The sequence below is a fragment of the Enhydra lutris genome, unplaced genomic scaffold (assembly GCF_002288905.1).
Source record: "Enhydra lutris kenyoni isolate GAN:26980312 unplaced genomic scaffold, ASM228890v2 scaffoldscaffold6, whole genome shotgun sequence".
Classification (NCBI taxonomy): domain Eukaryota; kingdom Metazoa; phylum Chordata; class Mammalia; order Carnivora; family Mustelidae; genus Enhydra; species Enhydra lutris.
In genome coordinates this window covers 11,743,841-11,762,494 of record NW_019154090.1, presented here as the reverse complement: position 1 = coordinate 11,762,494, position 18,654 = coordinate 11,743,841, and the positions used below count along the sequence as shown (strand labels likewise).

The window sequence follows — 18,654 nt, the reverse complement described above, 5'->3', positions numbered from 1 at the left end:
CGGCTCCGAAACTACATTTCCCAGAGGGCCCCGCGTGCCGCGGGACGGAAGGGGAAGCTCCTCGAGTGCAGTGCGCAGGCGCGAGAGCTTCCCCTGGTTATATAAGAGAAGTCTGGGGTTTTTTTCTTTCTTTTGCGTCTTCGGCTCGTTCCCTTTTGCGTCCTCTCGGCTGCGCTTCATCCGCTGTGGTGCGGGCCCGGCAACCCGCGTTTGCTGCTCTATGTGGTGAGTGGAGACACTGCTGTTCTCCTTTCAAGATCTCTGTTCCTCCTTTTCCCTCTGGCTCCCTCTGCTCTGACCCTAAATAGGCGTCGGGGAAACCAATTAGAACTGGAAAAATCCGCGCCTCCGTGCGGACCTGGTCCTTGGCCGGTGTAAATGATGATTTCGCTTTTTTCCCCATCAGATCGACAATGCTGATGTCTTTGAACATTGGCCAGTTAGTTCTGATCACACCGGCCTCAGGAGGCCCCCCCATGTTCCGATCCCAACCGTGAGAAGATGGCGATGGATACCCTTTCTTTGTTGGTTCGCAGGTCGGCGTGATCGGAGGGTACAGAATGGATCCCAGAGAGGGGGTCGCTGCTGGGCCTTCAAGAGAGCCCCCCGTAGAGCTCTGCAGCCTTTCGTCTCCTGATCTCCGGCGTAAGCATTTGTATCCTGGCCTGTCGTAGGAAACGCGTGGTCTGGGAGCATCTTCGTGTGCTGGGCAAACTTGGAAAAGAATGGAGATTCAGCCGTAGCTAATTTTACTTGTAAGTAAGGTGCGCAGGACACTTCATTTTATCACGGTTCTAACGTATGTTTTAGACTAAGGTGAAAACAGATTTAGGAAAAAGAATTCCTCAAGGTGGGAAAATCTCTTTAAAGTGAATAGATATTGATTCTTTAAATGTCTCTTGAATGCTCCTGAAAACACATTTTTGAAGGCTTTTTTTTTTTTTAAAGATTTTATTTGACAGAGAGAGATCACAAGTAGGCACAGAGAGAGAGAGAGAGTAGAGAGAGGAGGAAGCAGGCTCCCTGCCAAGCAGAGAGCCCGATGCAGGATTCGATCCCAGGACCCTGAGATCATGACCTGAGCCGAAGGCAGAGGCTTAACCCACTGAGCCACCCAGGCGCCCTTTTTTTTTTTTTAAAGGCTTTTTTTTTTTTTTTTTAGATTTTATTTATTTGACAGAGAGAGGTCACAAGTAGGCACAGAGAGAGAGAGGAGGAAGCAGATGAAAACACATTTTTGGATCCCGTTTCTTCCCATGTGAGGCCTTTTTTTGATAGACCGTTTTCTTGAGCATACTTGAGTTTCCAAGCAGAGGCTGGCGGCGCGGGCAGGTGGAGGAAAGAATTTACTAGAGGCAGAACAAGAGATGTTCTTTGGCTAAACTGCCAGGAGGCGTAGCTGGGGGCTGTAGTGAAGGGGGAAGGCGAGAAGGGATGGGAATGAATGGAATTTTCCTTTTTTGGTACCTGTGCTCAGTTTTAAGTAGCCCATCCGTCATCTAGGGCTTACAGGTATTTTGAGGTGGGTCACCGAAAGGGCTTGTTTGCCTTCAACCGGGTGGTTGCTGTGGGCCCAGGTAAGTTCATTCCGGTTTCCATTGCTCGAACCTACTGCTTAAAAGTGGCCTCTGCAAAGGAGAATATATATATATATATTTTTAAGATTTTATTTATTTGACAGATCACAAGTAGGCAGAGAGGCAGGCAGAGAGAGAGGAGGAAGCAGGCTCCCTGCCGAGCAGAGAGCCCCACATGGGACTCCATCCCAGAACCCTGAGATGACGACCTGAGCTGAAGGCAGAGGCTTAACCCACTGAGCCACCCAGGCGCCCAAGGAGAATATTTTAAATAAAAATTTTTTTAAGTACTCTACACCCAATCTGGGGCTCAAACTCCCAACCTAGAGATCAAGAGTCACATGCTCTACCGACCCAGCCATCCAGGCACCCCACGTGAGGATTTTTTTTTTTTTAATTTGTGTTTTTGGTTGACCCAACCACCAATTCTCAGCTGTGTACCATTTTAATTTGCTTGAGTCCAGGAATGGCACCTTAAGGGCAGGACTTACTGGGGGACAGATTTATCATAAAACTGGTGTCAGAGTGTTCCTGTAAGTCGGGTTTTTGGTGATGGCATTTTGCGTTAAAATCTAACACCTGAGAACAGGAGCTTTTCCTACTGGCATATATGATGACTGAACTTTTTTCCCCAACAGATCGACCATGTTGATCTAACTTTCCTAAGCCAGTTTCTGTCTGATATGCCAACTTGAGCAGCTCCTTTGTCCCTCACTTCCCTTGAGCATCTAGCTGATGGGAGCTCATGTTTGTTTTTTCATTTTAGAGTTACTGTTGGCGGAAAGCAGACTTCGAGTAGACCAGGAATGAGATGTTGGTAAGTGATGTCCATGTGGCTGAATAGATGGGATCTGGAAAATAGGAGAGATAACAACTCCTATTTTGAAGTTTATTTAAGTAATCTCTACAGCCAGCGTGAAGCTCGAATTCCTGTCCCCAAGATCAAGAATCACATGCTCTTCGGAGCCAGCCAGGCAGCATCCTATTTTAAATACGGGACTGTCTGTGCCCAGTGTTCTGCTCTAACTCAAATTTGGCCATTGCAATTGATGACATAACTTTTTTCCCCATCAGATCGACCATGTTGATCTAACGGAACCTTTAGCCAGTGTTTTGTCTGATGCATTGGCCCCAGAGATAACTTCTCTGTTTTCTGCTTACCACTAACTTCTGCTGTGTGTGTGTGTTTTAAGTGTTTTTAAGTGGCGTTTGGGCTTGGTTGGTTTTCTCCCCACCAGGAATCAGGTTCCTTACCTTGTTTGACCTGCTAACTTTCTACAGGTTAGGAGCCCAGTGAGCCACAGGACAGTACGTAGATGCAGCCTGATGAGCTTGGTTCATTCTGACCTGCAGCAGGTGAGGTTTCTGCAAATGGCATTATCTAAGTATCCACCCTCTTTAAAGGTGATTAAACGTTCCCCCATAGAGATACTGAGTTTGCCTGCTGGGGAGTAACCTGGGAACCCACTTCTCAAGTGGTGGTAAAACAGGAGGGGAAAATTAAGACAAAGAGTAGGATGTATTGGTACCACCCATATCCCAAACAAGTAGCTTTTTACATCAGAATTAAATACTGATTGTAATTTTTTTTTTTTTTAAGGAATTTCTCAACTATGGAGCTGGACTCCAAGTCTTGGAAAAGATTGATCCTGTGCTTTCCTGAGAAAGAGTGATAGTTCTGGTTGAATCTGTCTCAAAAAGGTTTTGTGTAACCTGAGGATTGTCTAGAGGCCTGTGCCCATTTTGGAGAATCCAGGAGTATGGTTAAACTTGGTAAAATTTTTAGCTTGTATCATTCCTATCTGGATGAGAAAATAAAATTCTTAAAACAAAAATGCTCTTATATTTGATTAATGGAGGTAAACATTGAACCATGGATAATCAGTAGCAATCGTGTCTACAGGGGTCAAACTCCAGGGGCAGAGAGAAAATGGAGGGCTGATCGCACACTTGTACATTCTGCAGGCATTTCTAAACAGGTATACTAAAGCACGGGTCCAGTGATTTGTGAGATCCGTGTATATGATTAGGGCTATACTTGATTTACATGTTTTTACTATTTAACCATGGAAAATTCTAGATTGGTCTAAGATACATGGCCAATCTAGCTTCATCTAACTCTTACCACTCCCCTGCCTCAATTTAATATATGTTGTCTTAAGATTGTCTCACTCAGGAAAGATGGGATTTCACACTGGGCCATTTATATTGTGCCTTCTAAGCTAGAGCTTGCTATTGACTCCACATGTGATCTCCCTCCCCTTGAGTGTGTTGGACTTAGTTCTTCAAATGAACAGAAAACATGAAAGAGGGTAAGTCACTGGAGATTTGACCCCCAAATTTGTTCTCTTGCTAGTTCCATTCATACCTGTTTTATTCCTTGGCTGGCTTTGATGAAGGAAGCTGTCAATGGGAAACGTCCACTGAGCAAGGTGGGATCCAGGCAAGCATGTGCATGGAACCCAGCCCTGCCAAGGACTGCAGATCCTTCCCCACTGGCATCTTCATACATTCGAGAGACCCTGAAACCGGACCCATTCAAGCCGTGCCTGGTTTAGTGACCTACAGAAAATAAGATGAAATGTTTTTTAAGTAACAAGTTTTGGGGGTAATTGATCCAGCAATAAATCCAGAGCTCCATAATCCAAAGCTCTACTATAATGGTCTTGACATGAATATCACCAACTTGCATCAGCCCACTGACCTTCCTGAATCTGTCAGGGCATTCAAAACTGGGGGCCCAGCCTACATTTCCAAGTTTGTGTTCCCCTTCATGCATTCAATTGAAACTTCAAAAGCTAGGGGTGCTTGGCTGGCTCAGTTGGTGAAGCATCTGGGCTCAGGTCGTAATTTCAGGGTCCTGTTTGAGCCTCCTCCCTGCTCATGCTCTCTCTCAAATAATCTTAAAAAAAAAAAAGCCAAACTTGGAAAAACTGAACTTCTCCCCTTCCCCCATCAAAGCTGCCTCTCCCATAGCCATTTCTTTTTGTATTGACACCTTTGGTCTAGTTGCTCAGGTAGAACATTGGGGAATTCTTCACGTTTTGCTCTTGTTGCACGTGTGAAACGATCAGCAGATCCCATTGGTTCTGCCTTCAAGACCTGAAATTTGTTCCAACGTTGCTACCACTTTGCTGATCCAAACCATCCTCCAAGCTCTGATTACTGGTCTTACTACCACTCCCCTCTATGATCTATTATGCAGCTAGAGTGATGCTGGAAAACAAAGATCATGCCACCATCCTCCAAACCCTCCAGCACGTCCACACCTCACTCGGAGTAAAAGCCGGAGTCTGGCCTTCCCTATTTCCTCTGTCTTAATCTCTGACCTATCCCTTTCTCTTTCCCTCTTTCAGCCACCAAACTCCTCCTCCATCACTTGACAATCACTCCTACATCAGAATCTTTGCACTTGCTACTTCCCCTCCTTGGATCAACCAATCAATCCTAGACTCTTCAGATCTTTGCATGGTTTCCCCCCTTGGCTCAATCAAGTGTTTTTATTCAAATGTCACCTCTCCAGGGGACCTATCTAAAATAATATTCCCTTCTCTTTCTGTTCCCTCACCTTGTATTTTTTTCAAAGTATTTATCACTGCTTAAGTGACACACACACACTGTAGGTATATTTATATAGTATATTTGTTTATCGTTGGTGCCCCCCCTCACTCCCCCACCCCCATTAAACCTGGACTCCATGTATGTAGCAACTTTCCCTTCTTTGTCTATGGCCCCTCCACAAGTGGCACAGTGCCTGGTATGTGGGAGGCCACTCAATATTTGCTAAATGAAAGAATGAATCACACACTTGCCTTGTAGCTGGACTGCGTTAAGACACTTGACATGCACACTTCGTTACTCATCACGACAGCCCAATGAGGAGAGAACATGATTCTTATCCCAACTGCACAGATGAAGGAGTGAGGTTCAGAGAGGTATGGTTTCCCCAGTTCTGTGTGAGACAATTGGGTCACAAACTCTGACGTGTTCAACTCCAAAGTCCCTTCTTTTCCCTTCCCAACTTAACTCCCTTCTGCTAGGACAAGGAGTATTTTCTGTTCTCTGCATCCTCTGGAGTTTCCAGAGCTATTCCTTGCATACAGTAGGTGCTCAATAAAGCAAAAATGACCAAATGATTCCTTGAACTATTACTCATGAACTGGTAGCATGAAGACACAACCCATTCCATAAATATTTATTGAGTACCTACCATGTGCCAGACTCCATTCTAGGTGCCGAGAATACAATAGTGGGGAAAAAAAATACTGCCAGTGTAGAAGATTAACTTGCCAGTGGAGGGAAGAACAATAATAGTATAAAACAATAATAGTATAATAATACTATTATAGTATATAATTATATTATACTATTATAGTATAAAACAATAATAGGATAATAGTATAAAACAATAATAGTATGTTATTAAGTGATAAATACAGGGGCGCCTGGGTGGCGCAGTGGGTTAAAGCCTCTGCCCTTGGCTCAGGTCATGATCCCAGGGTTCTGGGATCGAGCCCCGCATCGGGCTCTCTGCTTGGCGGGGAGCCTGTTTCCTCCTCTCTCTCTGCCTGCCTCTCTGCCTACTTGTGATCTCTGTCTGTCAAATAAATAAATAAAAATCTTTTAAAAAATAAATGATAAATACAATGTGGAAAACTCAGTACAGTAGGAAAAAGGAATAGAATTGGAAATGTATAGGTGAGCAGTTGAGCACAGAGCTGAAATAGATCAGGGAGTGAAAGGTGTGAGTATCACTGAAATTCCAGGCCAGTATAAAGGCCCTGAGGCAGAATATGCCTGCTGGATGCTGTGTTTAGAGCAGAAAGGAGGCCAGTGTGGCTTTGAGTGGAGAACTGGAAGGTCTGGCCCCAATGGAACCATTTTCCTGCCTCATAACAATGACTATGGCTGAGTAACATCCACCCCTTTTGGCAGGTCATGTGCTTTCCAGGTCCTACCATGATCTACTTCTCTCTTTTATGTACCTGCCCTTGCAGGAATAATCAGATAATAATCAGAATAATCAGGAATAAAAACGGGCTAATATTTATCAAGCCCTTACTATGTGTTAATTGCAGTCCTTTACTTGTAATCAAACATTCTTCTGACAACCCTGTGAGGTAGTTTGTATTATTAATCTCATTTGACAATTGAAGCAACAGTCTCAGAGAGGTCAAACAACTCGCCTAAGGTCAACAGAGCTGGGAAGTGTAGCAGAGCTAGGACTTGAACCCTGTCAGCTTCGCCCTTGACTTTGTAACTTTGGCTTGATGGCGGTCACTCACGGATATGCTGTCTAGTGGACATAGGAAGGACTCAATTTCTGGCTCTTAAAAGTTTAAATGAAAAGTTCCCACGCTTTCGCTGGGCTTCCTTGTCAGTGAGATACTTCTGAGTTCAGAAGTGGCCCCAAATGCCCACCAGCTGGGGGCCCCCAATCTAGTCCTTTCTTGGCTTTTTGCTGTTGCTGCTTCCCTGAGCTCCAGGGCCAATGATAGGTCTTGAATGCTCAAACTCTGCATCCTGTCTTAGCTTCAGTCCCACCAAACATTTTTAAAAAGATTTTATTTATTTATTTGACAGAGATCACAAGTAGGCAGAGAGGCAGGCTGAGCAGAGAGCCTGATGCGGGGCTCGATCCCAGGACCCTGAGATCATGACCTGAGCCGAAGGCAGAGGCTTTAACCCACTGAGCCACCCAGGCGCCACCCCACCCACCCACCAAACATTTGATGCTTCAGTATCACTTTACTTCTTTGTCCTCCAAGCTGAGGGATCTGGCAAATAACTTCGCCTCTACAAGCCTCAGTTTCCCTATCTGTGAAATGGGGTTCATAACAATATCTACTTCAGAGAATTGTAAGGTTCAATAAACTCATGTCTGCAAAGCATTTAGCCTAAGACCTAGCAAATAGTAAGGACACAGTTCCTATCTAGTGAATAAACAAATCTTCCTGTCATGTTGAGATGGGAAGAGGTCTCTGTTGGGGAACTGTAAGAAGAAGAATAAATGTGTTCGTTGTGTGTTTACCGTGTGTAATATTCTGTTATTTATTATCTCTTTTAATCTATACCTCAACCCTGCTTGTTACTATCCCATTTTTAAAAATTAATTAATTTTAAATATTTTACTTATTTATTTGACAAAGAGAGAAAGAGGGAGAGCAGGAGAGCACAAGCAGGAGGACCTCCAAAGGGAGAGGGAAAAGCAGACTCCTCGCTGAGCAGGGAGCCAAATGTGGGTCCTCATCGTGGGACCCTGGGATCACAACCTGAGCCGAACGCAGAAACTTAACCGACTGAGCCACACAAATGCCCCTTGATATCCCATTTTAAAGACTGGACAACTGAGACTCAGGGAGGCTTAGCAACTTACTTGAGGTCACACACCTTGGAAGTGAGAGCTGGGATATGAACTTCATCCTGGGCTTCATCCTGTGCTCTATTGTCTTGCAAGAGCTTTTGCTTCAGACCCTCCCCAGCTGCGTAAATGGAATCACAAGCATTTCTGGAAAGCTGTGGAGAAAGAGAAGGGATTCACAGATCATCTTCCAGAATTCGAGCAGGAGGCAGTATTGTCTCCCCTGTACCTCACTCTTTGTTGGCTGGGAACAGAGCAATTTTATAAATCGTTCTGAGTCTGGGATTAGTCCTGGCTCCAGGCATACAGCCAGCTCTTAGCTCCAGATCTCCCATCTATAAAATGGGTATAATATTACCTTCCTCTTGGGAATCTGTGAGGATCAAATGAGATATGTCAAAATGCTTAGTGTAGCACTTGGCAGGGTTAAGTGTTCAATAAGTTATAACCATCTCCCCCCTCCCCTGTCCCAGGCAAAAAGGGATGAACCAGTAATGCAGGCAATAATTTGGATGAAACCCAAGACATATGCCAAGAGAGGGAAGCCAGTCTCAAATGGTTACAGACCATGTAATTCTATTTGTTTGACATTCTTGAAAAGGAAAAACTACCATGATGGGAAACAGATGACTGGCGGTTGCCAGAGTTAGGATGGGCAGGAGGTGTGAATATAAAGGAATAGCACAAGTAAGTGAGGGGTGTCCTTATTGTGGCGATGGTTACATGAATTTATACCTTTATTAAAGCCTGTGGAACTGTACACCAGAAGAAAAACTAAAGTCAACCTTATTGTATGATAATATAAAAAATATTAACAACAAACATGGGCTCTGGAATTGGATTTCCTGGGTTTGAATCCTAGCTCTGCCCTTTATTAACCATGCAGTCTTTAAGCAAGTGATTCACATCTCTTTCTACTTCAGAAGCCAGTATTGCACTGTATGTTAACTAAAATTAAATTTTAAAATAAGCAATTCACATTTCTGAACCTCACTTTGTCTGAAAAATCAGGACATTAACGGGATCCACCGTTTGGGGATATTTTGAGGAGTAAAGGAACATTTGTAACTCTGGAACATGAAAAGAGCTTCTCAAACACTTATTTTTTAGTTTCTTTTTTAAAATTTTTTCATTTTTTATTAACATATAATGTATTATTAGCCCCAGGGTTTTTAGTTTCTTTCTTTTCTTTTCTTTTCTTTTTTTAAGATTTTATTTATTTATTTGACAGAGAGAGATCGCAAGTAGGCAGAGAGGCAGGCAGAGAGAGAGAGGGGGAAGCAGGCTCCCTGTTGAACAGAGAGCCCGATGCGGGGCCCGATCCTAGGAGCCTGGGATCATGACCCGAGCCGAAGGCAGAGACTTTAACCCACTGAGCCACCCAGGCGCCCCAGTTTTAGTTTCTTTTAATCTTCTTCTTTTCCTTTTTCCTCCTAGATTTTGCCAGCCTCAGTCCTCATTGTGGCGCAATAGTCAAGAAGGAAGGAGCGTGGGGTCCCATCCAGGACTTGCAGCTCCAGCCTGTGTCTGCAGGGGGCGCTGGGGGCACACATTTCTCCAACGGGTGGGCGCAAAGCCTCCACCTTTGGGCTGGGAAGGGGGAAAAGGGCTTGGTGGTGGTCTAGCGTATGGGTGAGCTTTTCAGATGTGCTCTAAGTGCAGCTAGCACTTCTGGGGTTGACTGCAGCAGCAAAGCCCGAGAAAGGGAAAGTTCCCCAGGCCTGAAATGTGCTAAGGGTGCTAAGGGTGCTTCCCCTAAACCAACCAGAAACAAATTTACCCATGATCCCTTCAATCTAATGCCTTAGTGATCAGATTTTCACTTTCCCACATTCCCTTCTGTCCCCATAATGTTATCATAGTAGGGTGGCTACTCCCAGCATGGTTGGAGCTTCCCATTTTTAAAGGAAGCCAGAAAGCCTTAAACTGTAAGCAACAGATTCCAATTTTATAAACTGTGAAGACGTAGAAAATGTGTGGGCCTCAGAGGGCCTGGAGGCTGCCAGCTTGAGACCTCTGCAATTTGAGCTGTATCCTTTTCAGCATCCGTCCATCATTCCTGAGCCAGATAGAACACATGATGTCCAGTTCTATGTGAATCTCAGATAAATCACAAATAATTTTTTAGCATAAGTACATCCCTTGCAATATTTGGGAAACAGTTAAAATTATTTGTTGTTTATCTGAAATTCACATGTAACTGGGTGTTGCGTGTTTCTATTTGCTAAATCTGGCAACCTCCTTCCTGGGAGCACCTGGCTTGGGACAATGGCATCTGCTCTTGAATAGGATGCCTTGAGGGGCTTTATACGTTCTGAGTAACTTCCATACTCTCTGTCAACTTGGATTTTATTCCTCCAAGATTATCTGGGGGGAAATTGCATTTATAGATTCTAAACTGGCTTCAAAGTCTGGGTGATGGGATTGGCAGGCCCCTGATCAATTCCTCCCAAGGTCCCAATGTTCATTAATTGCAGGTCTTTTTAGAAGGTGACTGTTTTTTCTTTTCTTTTTTTTTTTTTTTAAATCTGTTAGTCATGGCAGAAACAGACCATCTTGGGCTTATTTATATCCGCAGCTTTTTTAAAAAGAAAAGGAAAAATCTGGATCCTCTCCCTTGGCAGGCTCATTTAAACAAATGGTCCTTTTGCTAAAACAGACCTGCGGGAAGGGCCACAGTCTGCAGGTGGGAAGGCTTGGGTGGGGGTCCTGGAAGGTGAGAGCTTTTTATTATTATTTTTTAAGATTTTATTTATTTATTTGACAGACACAGCAAGAGAGGGAACACAAACAGGGAGAGTGGGAGAGGGAGAAACAGACCTCCCGCCGAGCAGGGAGCCTGATGTGGGGCTCAATCCCAGGACCCTGGGATCATGACCTGAGCTGAAGGTAGACACTTAATGACCTTGCTACTGAGGCACCTTGCTTTTTTTTTTTTTTTCCCCCCTCTCTCCTGTGTTAAAATGGCATTGGGGCAGTCTGGAAATCTGATGTCACTTTTGGTTCTGCCCAGGTTGACCTGCTGTTTTTATAGCCAGAGCAGCTACCTAGGGAGTGTGGTGGTATTTATTATAGTGTCACTTGGCAGGCTGCCGCCAATGTTTCTCTGCCCCACCATTCGGTCAAGTCCAAGCAGACCTCTCTCTACGCCCCATTTCCCCCTACTCGAGTTGTCCTTGTCAGGATCGTCGTCTGTAATTGCCATTTGTTGCAATGTTCTACCAGGCTCCACACAAGGTACTTGATATGTTATAATTTACTCCTTACCTCAAATCTCCAAGGGAGCTAATATTATTATTCCAGCCTTATAGATGAGGAAACTGAATAAATGGCTCTGCCAATGTCTTCCATTGCCTCCTCACCCTTGTCTACCTTGCTCAGTGCTCCTGGAGCCTGGAGGGCTTGAGCCCTGTGCCGCGGGCTTCAGCAGCAGGTTGGAAGGGAGAAGGGCAATTGAGGCTGAGCTAGCCATTCCTCTGGCTTCTCCCTGCAGGGTGCTTCTCCAGGAGCTCCTCCACCTAACCCTCCTTCCGGGCTATGGTAGTGGGCTCCTTCTTCCCTGGCACCTTCAAGTGCAGGGGTGCCCCTTTCTGTTTCCAGCACCAGGGTTCCTTGCCAGCCCTGTGGTTTGCTTATGTTCTGTGCATAAGCTTGTGGTATTCTCTGATCAGAGTCTTCTGGAATTGTTCTATGTCCAGTAGGCTAGGACTGGCACAGAGGGAGAGCTGGGATTCGAACCCAGGGACTCCAAAATAACCTTTCTGCAAGTGGCCTCCCAGAGCTGCGCTCAGATTGCTCCTGCCAGGCACAGGGTCTGCCTCTGACACAGACCATGATCTGCTCTCATTTCTAGCATTTTCCCACAACAACTGCAGGGAATGTTAAATGTATTTTCTGTGCCTGCCATTATTATGACCCTATTAACAACACACATGCACACACACGCGTGCATACACACACACACACACACACACACTGCTGGCTAGCTTTACATGACTTGTTCTTTGGAACAAGATTCTTGTGAATAGTTATACCCCATACCCCAAGTGTTTAATTAGAATCATTTCAGGGACAAATCATAGAGCTGAGCCACAAAGGAGATAAGAAGGATAATTATCCCTCAGTCTCTGCCCTAAAATAGTTCATAGCCAAGTTACCAACTCCCTGATTAATTTTTCAGGCTAGAATATCATGGGGGATGAAACCAAGCTTATGTACATGTGGTTTCCAAACTCTATCCTCACATTTGGAGATAGGGATATATATAACCCTATATGGATATATGGATATCCATAGATATATAGATATATATAGATAGGGATATATATATAGATAGATAGGGATATATATATATCTATATATGGAACCATATATATGTGATTCAAAACATACATATCAATCCACATATATATTCGTATATATATCAAAACACATATCAATATATTCATATGTATATCCATATATATATATATCAATATATTTATCAAACAGCATATATGGAACCATATACATATGGTTCAAAACATATATATCAATCAGCATCCAGAAAGCAAGTAATCCAATTTAAAAATGGGCAAAAGACATGAACAGACATTGCTCCAAAGAAGACATCCAAATGACCAACAGGCACATGAAAAGATGTTCAATATCATTCATCATCAGGGAAATGCAAATTGAAACTACAATGAGACATCACTTAATACCAGTCAGAAAGGCTAAAATCAACAACACGAGAAATAACAGGTGTTGGCAAGGGTGCGGAGAAAGGGGAGCCCTCTTGCACTGTAGGTGGGAATGTAAGCTGGTGCAGCCACTGTGGAAAACAGCGTGGAGTTTCCTCAAAAAGTTGAAAATGGAACGTACCCTATGATTTAGTCATCACACTACTGGGTATTTGTGCCCCCAAATACAAAAACACTAAATTCAAAGGGATACATGCTCCCCTGTGTTTTACTGCAACATTATTTATAATACCCAAATTATGGAAGCAGGCCAAGTGCTCACAGATAGATGAATGGGTAAAGAAGGTATGGTACATATACATAGTATATACATAATGGGATAGTATTCAGCCATAAAAAAGAATGAAATCTTGCCATTTGCGAAAACACAGATGGAGCTAGAGAGTATAATTCTAAGCAAAGTAAGTCTGTCAGAGAAAGACAGATATCACACGATTTCATTCATATGTGGAATTTAAGGAACAAAACAAAGGAGTAAGAGAGAGACAAAGAAACAGGCTCAACTATAGTGAGCAAACCGATGGTCATCGAAGGGGAGGTAGATGGGAGTTGGGTGAGATAGGTGATGGGGATTAAAGAGTCTGCTTATCACGATGAGCACTAGGTTTGGTATAGAACTGTTGAAATCAGGGGCTCCTGGCTCGCTCGGTCACTGGAGCACATAACTCTAGATTTCAGGGTTGCGGTTTCAAGCCCCATACTAAGTGTAGAGATTACTTAAAAATAACAACAATAATAATAATTGAGGGCATCTGGCTGGCTCAGTCCGTAGAGTGTGTGGACTCTTGATCTCAGGGTTGTGAGTTCAAGCCCCATGTTGGGTGTGGAGCCTACTTAAAGAAAAAAAGAATTATTGGGGCGCCTGGGTGGCTCAGTCGGTTAATCGGCTACTTTCAGTTCAGGTCGTGATCCCAGGGTCCTGGGATGAAGTCCCGCATTGGCTTCTTGCTCAGTGGAGAGACTGCTTCTCTCTCTGCCTCTGCCTGCCACTCGGCCTGGTTCTGTATGCGTGCGCCCTCTCTCTCGCTCTCTCTCTGACAAATAAATAAATAATTAATTTAAAAAAAAAAGAATTATCGAATCGCTGTATTGTACCCATGAATCTAATGTAACACTGTATGTTAACTATACTAGAATTTAAAAATGTAAGAAAAATATATATTAAAATTCAGATAGGATATATACTTAAATATACTACTAAAAATAACTTTTTATTATGGAGAATGAACATATTGAACATGAACAATTGAGAATGAACAGGACAACATGCAACAGCCTAGACCGATCTCAAGGGCCTTATGGTTATTGACAAAAGCCAATTTCAAAAGGTTCCATATGTATGATCATTTATATTACACCCTTGAAATGAACGAACTGTAGAGGTAGAGAACAGGCTAGTGGTTGCCTGGGTGTAGGGATAGGAAGACGAGTGTAATCCTAAGTGGTTACCGCAAGGGAATTCCTTTGTGTCTTGTTTGTGGTGGTAACACGAGTACAGGAATCTATTTATTAATGAATAAAAATTTAAATATGAATAATGAATAATAATGAATAAAAATTTAGAATTATATGTGTGTGCGCACACACACATATAAGTGTGTAAAAACACGATGACAACAGAATGAGATCTGTGGTCTAGTTAAATATATTGCACCAAAGTCTATTCCCCGGTTTATATATGGTACGATAGCTATATAGGATGACACTGCTGGGGGAAGTTAGGTGAAGGGTACATGATATTCCATGTACTAATTTGCGGCTTCCTGTGAGTCTATAATTACTTCAAAATAAAAAGTTAAAAAAAACCTTCATTACCAAAGCAGAATAAGTACATTGTAGAAAGCCAGAAACATGGAATAAAAATAAAAAGACCCTATTACATAATTCAGAAACTCCACTGTCAAACCTTATTGTATATCTTTCTAGATCTTTCGTATGTTTATATATATTGTATGTATTCTGGGGGGCTATTTTTTATTCTATTTTTTAAAGATTTTATTTGTTATTTGTCAGAGAGAGAGAGAAAGATAGACGCAGCAGGGGGAGTGGCAGGCAGAGGCAGAAGCAGGCTCCCCGCTGAGCAGAGAGCCCCATGCGGGACTCGATCCCAGGACCCTGGGATCACCAGCCAAACTGAAGGCAGACGCTCAACTGACTGAGCCACCCAGGTATCCTAGAGCTATTTTTTTTTTAAGATAATATTTTAGAGCAGTTTTAGGTTTACAACAAAATTTAAAGGAAAATGCAGAGATATCCCATATGCCCTCTGCCCCCTTGCACGCAGCCTCTCCCATTATCACCTTCACTCACTGGGATGGTACATTTTTGTTTTTCATCAAAGGTGAACCTACATTGGGGCACCTGGGTGGCTCAGTGGGTTAAAGCCTCTGCCTTCGGCTCAGGTCATGATCCCAGGGTCCTGGATCGAGCCCCGCATCGGGCTCTCTGCTCAGCAGGGAGCCTGCTTCCTCCTCTCTCTCTGCCTGCCTCTCTGCCTACTTGTGATCTCTGTCAAATAAATAAATAAAATCTTAAAAAAAAAATAAAAGGTGAACCTACATTGACACATCATAATCACCCAAAGTCTATAGTTCACTGTAGAATTCTCTCTTGTTGCTGTACTTTCTATGGGTTGGTACAAAAATATAATGACATACAGTTGACCCTTCAACAACATGGGTTTGAACTGTGTGGGTCCTCTTATACATGAATTTTTTTACAGTATAGTACTGTAAATGTATTTTCTCTTCCTTATGCTTTTTTTAAGATTTTATTTACTTATTTGTCAGAGAGAGAGAGAGAGAGACAAGCAGGCAGAGTGGCAGGCAGAGGCAGAGAGAGAAGCAGGCTCCCCACCAAGCAAGGAACCCGACTCGGGGCTCGATTCCAGGACCCTGGGATCATGATCCAAGCTGAAGGCAACGGCCCAACCAACTTAGCCACCCAGGTGTCCCATGATTTTCTTTTTTTTTTTTTAATTTATTTTTAAGTGATCGCTATACCCAACATGGCTCTCGAACTTACAACCCTCAGGTCAAGAGTAGTAAGTGCCATATGTTAAAAAAAAAAAAAAAAGAAATATGTTTGTCTTTAGTTATTTGTTAGATTTAAGTTATATATTGATGCAGAATAAAATGTCCCTCTGTCAAAAAAAAAAAGAGTAGTAAATGCCACTGACTGAGCTAACCAGGCCCCCTTCATTATGATTTTCTATTTTTTAAAAAAAGATTTTATTTATTTATTTGACACAGAGAGAGAGAGAGATCACAAGCAGGCAGAGAGAGAGGGGGGAAGCAGGCTCCCCACCAAGTGGGAGAGCCCGATATGGGGCTTGATCCCAGGACCCCAAGATCACAACCCGAGCCGAAGGCAGAAACTTAACCCACTGAGCCACCCGGGCGCCCCTCGATTTTCTATTTAATAACATTTTTTTTTCACTAGCTTACTTTATTGTAAAAATCCAGTATAAAATACATATAACATATACAATTATGTGTCAATCAACTCTTTTATTAGTAAGGTTTCTGGTTAACATAAGCTATTAGTAGTTAAGTTTTGGTGGAGCCAAAAGTTATACACAGGTTTACGACTGGGCAGGGGTCAGTGTCCTTAACCCCTGGATTGTTCAAGGGTTGATTGTATATCCACCATTGCTGTTTCATACAGAGCATTTTCACTAAAAATCCTCTGTGCTCTGCCTGTTCATCCCTCTTCTCACCCTGTCTCTGGCAACCACTGATTTTTAAAAATATTTTATTTATTTATTTGTCAGAGAGAGAAGGAGAGTGAGAGAGAGCACAAGAAGGGGGAGAATGGAGTGCTGCAGAGGCAGAGGGAGAAGCAGTCTCTCCGCCAAGCAGGGAGCCCAATGAGGGACTTGATCCCAGGATGCTGGGATCATGACCTGAGCTGAAGGCAGAGGCTTAACCGACTGAGCCACCCAGATGTCCCAGCCACTGATCTTTATGTTGTGTCCATGTTTTTACCTTTTCCAGAACGTGATATGATTAGAATGATACAGTATGTTACATGCACATAGTTACTATCATACAGTAACCTTTCCAGAGGGGCTTCTTTGGCTTAGTAATATACATTTAAAGTTCCTCGATGTCTTTTCATGACTTGAAAGCTCATTTCTTTTCAGCAGTGGAAAATATTCCGCAGTTGGGTCTCCTGCAGCTTATCCATTCATCAACTGAAAGACATCTTGGTTGCTCTCAAATTTTGGCAATTATGAATAAAACTTCTACAAACACCCTTGTGCAGGTTTTTGTGGAGACATAAGTTTTCACCTCCTTTGGGTCCTTGTGGGCAGAGCCCATCTCCCACAAGAGAAGCAGACGGAGCCAGACACTTGCCTTCCCAGCCTCATGGGAGGCTAAGGCACGTGACCTAGTTCTGACCAATGAGACACAAAGGAAACATGCCTAGAGAATGCCGCATTTCCTCTCATATGATTATTATCAATAACATGATTTCATGCAGCGATCAGTTGGGGGAGGTGACCCACAGAATGGTGCAGAAAATCCAAAAGCCTGGGTGCTGCTCTGTACTTAGAGGAGTGCTTCTCAGACCGTAATGGAGGCATCTTATTAAAATGCAGACTCTGGTTCAGTAGGTCTGTGGTGGGGCACAAGATTCTGCATTTCTTTTTCTTCCTCTCTCCCTCCATCTCTTCTTTCCTTCCTTCCTTCCTCCCTCCCTGCCTTCCTATTTCCCTTCCTTCCTTCCTTCTTTCAGATTTATTCATTTATTAGAGAGAGAAGAGGAGCAGGAGGAGAGGGACAAGCAGACTCCACGATGAGCACAGGGCACCCCATGGGGCTCGATCTCATGACCCTAAGATGATGACCTGAACCAAAATCGAGAGTCAGCTGCTTAACCAACTGAGCTGCCCTGATGCCCGAGATTCTGCATTACTTTTTTTTTTTTGAAAATTAGTGAATGTTTTCTTTTTTTTTTAAGATTTTATTTATTTATTTGACAGAGAGAGAGAGAGAGATCATAAGTAGGCAGAGAGGTAGGCAGAGAGAGAGGCAGAAGCAGGCTCCCCGCTGAGCAGAAAGCCCGATGTGAGGCTCCATCCCAGAACCCTGAGATCATGACCTGAGCTGAAGGCAGAGGTTTAACCCACTGAGCCACCCAGGGACCCCGGGATTCTGCATTTCTTGAGATGAGGTTAATTTGTATATCAGGACCTCCCACAAAAAAGTGGAGGCTGCCCTCGTGGCCCAGCCCAGGTCCCAAGCATAATCCTAAATTATCCTGCGCTTACAGGAAACACCTGTCAAGGAAACGTAACACACACCAGCCACAATCTTCCAACTCCACTTTAGCCAGCTTACCATACCCTGTGAATAGGACCTCCTAGCCCATCCTGTCATTTCGAGGTGCCTTTGCCCCCTTTAAGCTTTGTAATAGTCTTGCCCCAAATCCCTTGGAAGCAGCGCTCCACTCCTTGTCTTGTAACAAGCAGACTTGTTACTAAATTGTTTTAGTTTATCATTTGACACTAACAAGCTCCCAGGGGATGCCAATGCTGCTGGTTCTTGGGCCATAATTTGAATGGCGGGGTATTCCATGCTTTTGAACACAAACAGGAGAAAACCCAACTATATGTGATTTAAACCAAAAGGAAAGACATTCCCGAGACGGTAGTGAGTTTGATCCAGCAGTTCAGCAACTTCTTCAAGGACTCGGGCTCTCTTCCGCTTTCCTCTCCGCTACCCTGGGGGGTTCATGGTCAGTCCTCAGGCTGGTTGCCTCAGGGTCATGAGAGCCCCAAGGGCCACGCCCAGAACAACCAAACTTTCAAAGAAAGAGGACAGCAGCCCTTCCCATGCATCTGTCAGTGAGAAAAATCTGTTCCAGGAGCCTCCTACACCCACCCAGGACTGTTGATGTGCACAACCATTTTTTTTTTAAGATTTTATTTATTTATATGACAGAGAGAGAGAGAGATCACAAGTAGGCA

At 43.5% G+C, this 18,654-nt stretch overlaps 1 long non-coding RNA gene across 2 annotated transcripts; it reads left to right on the top strand.

Annotated features, from left to right (window-relative positions):
• Positions 1–112: 112 nt before the first annotated feature.
• LOC111141646 lies at positions 113–3,412 on the top strand. Of its 2 annotated transcripts, none has more exons than XR_002640214.1 (5): positions 113–225; positions 537–764; positions 2,344–2,394; positions 2,859–2,933; positions 3,178–3,412. It is a non-coding gene; the product is annotated as an uncharacterized LOC111141646 (long non-coding RNA). The 2 variants fall into 2 exon arrangements; XR_002640213.1 differs by having other exon boundaries at positions 114–225; positions 537–755.
• Positions 3,413–18,654: the final 15,242 nt, after the last annotated feature.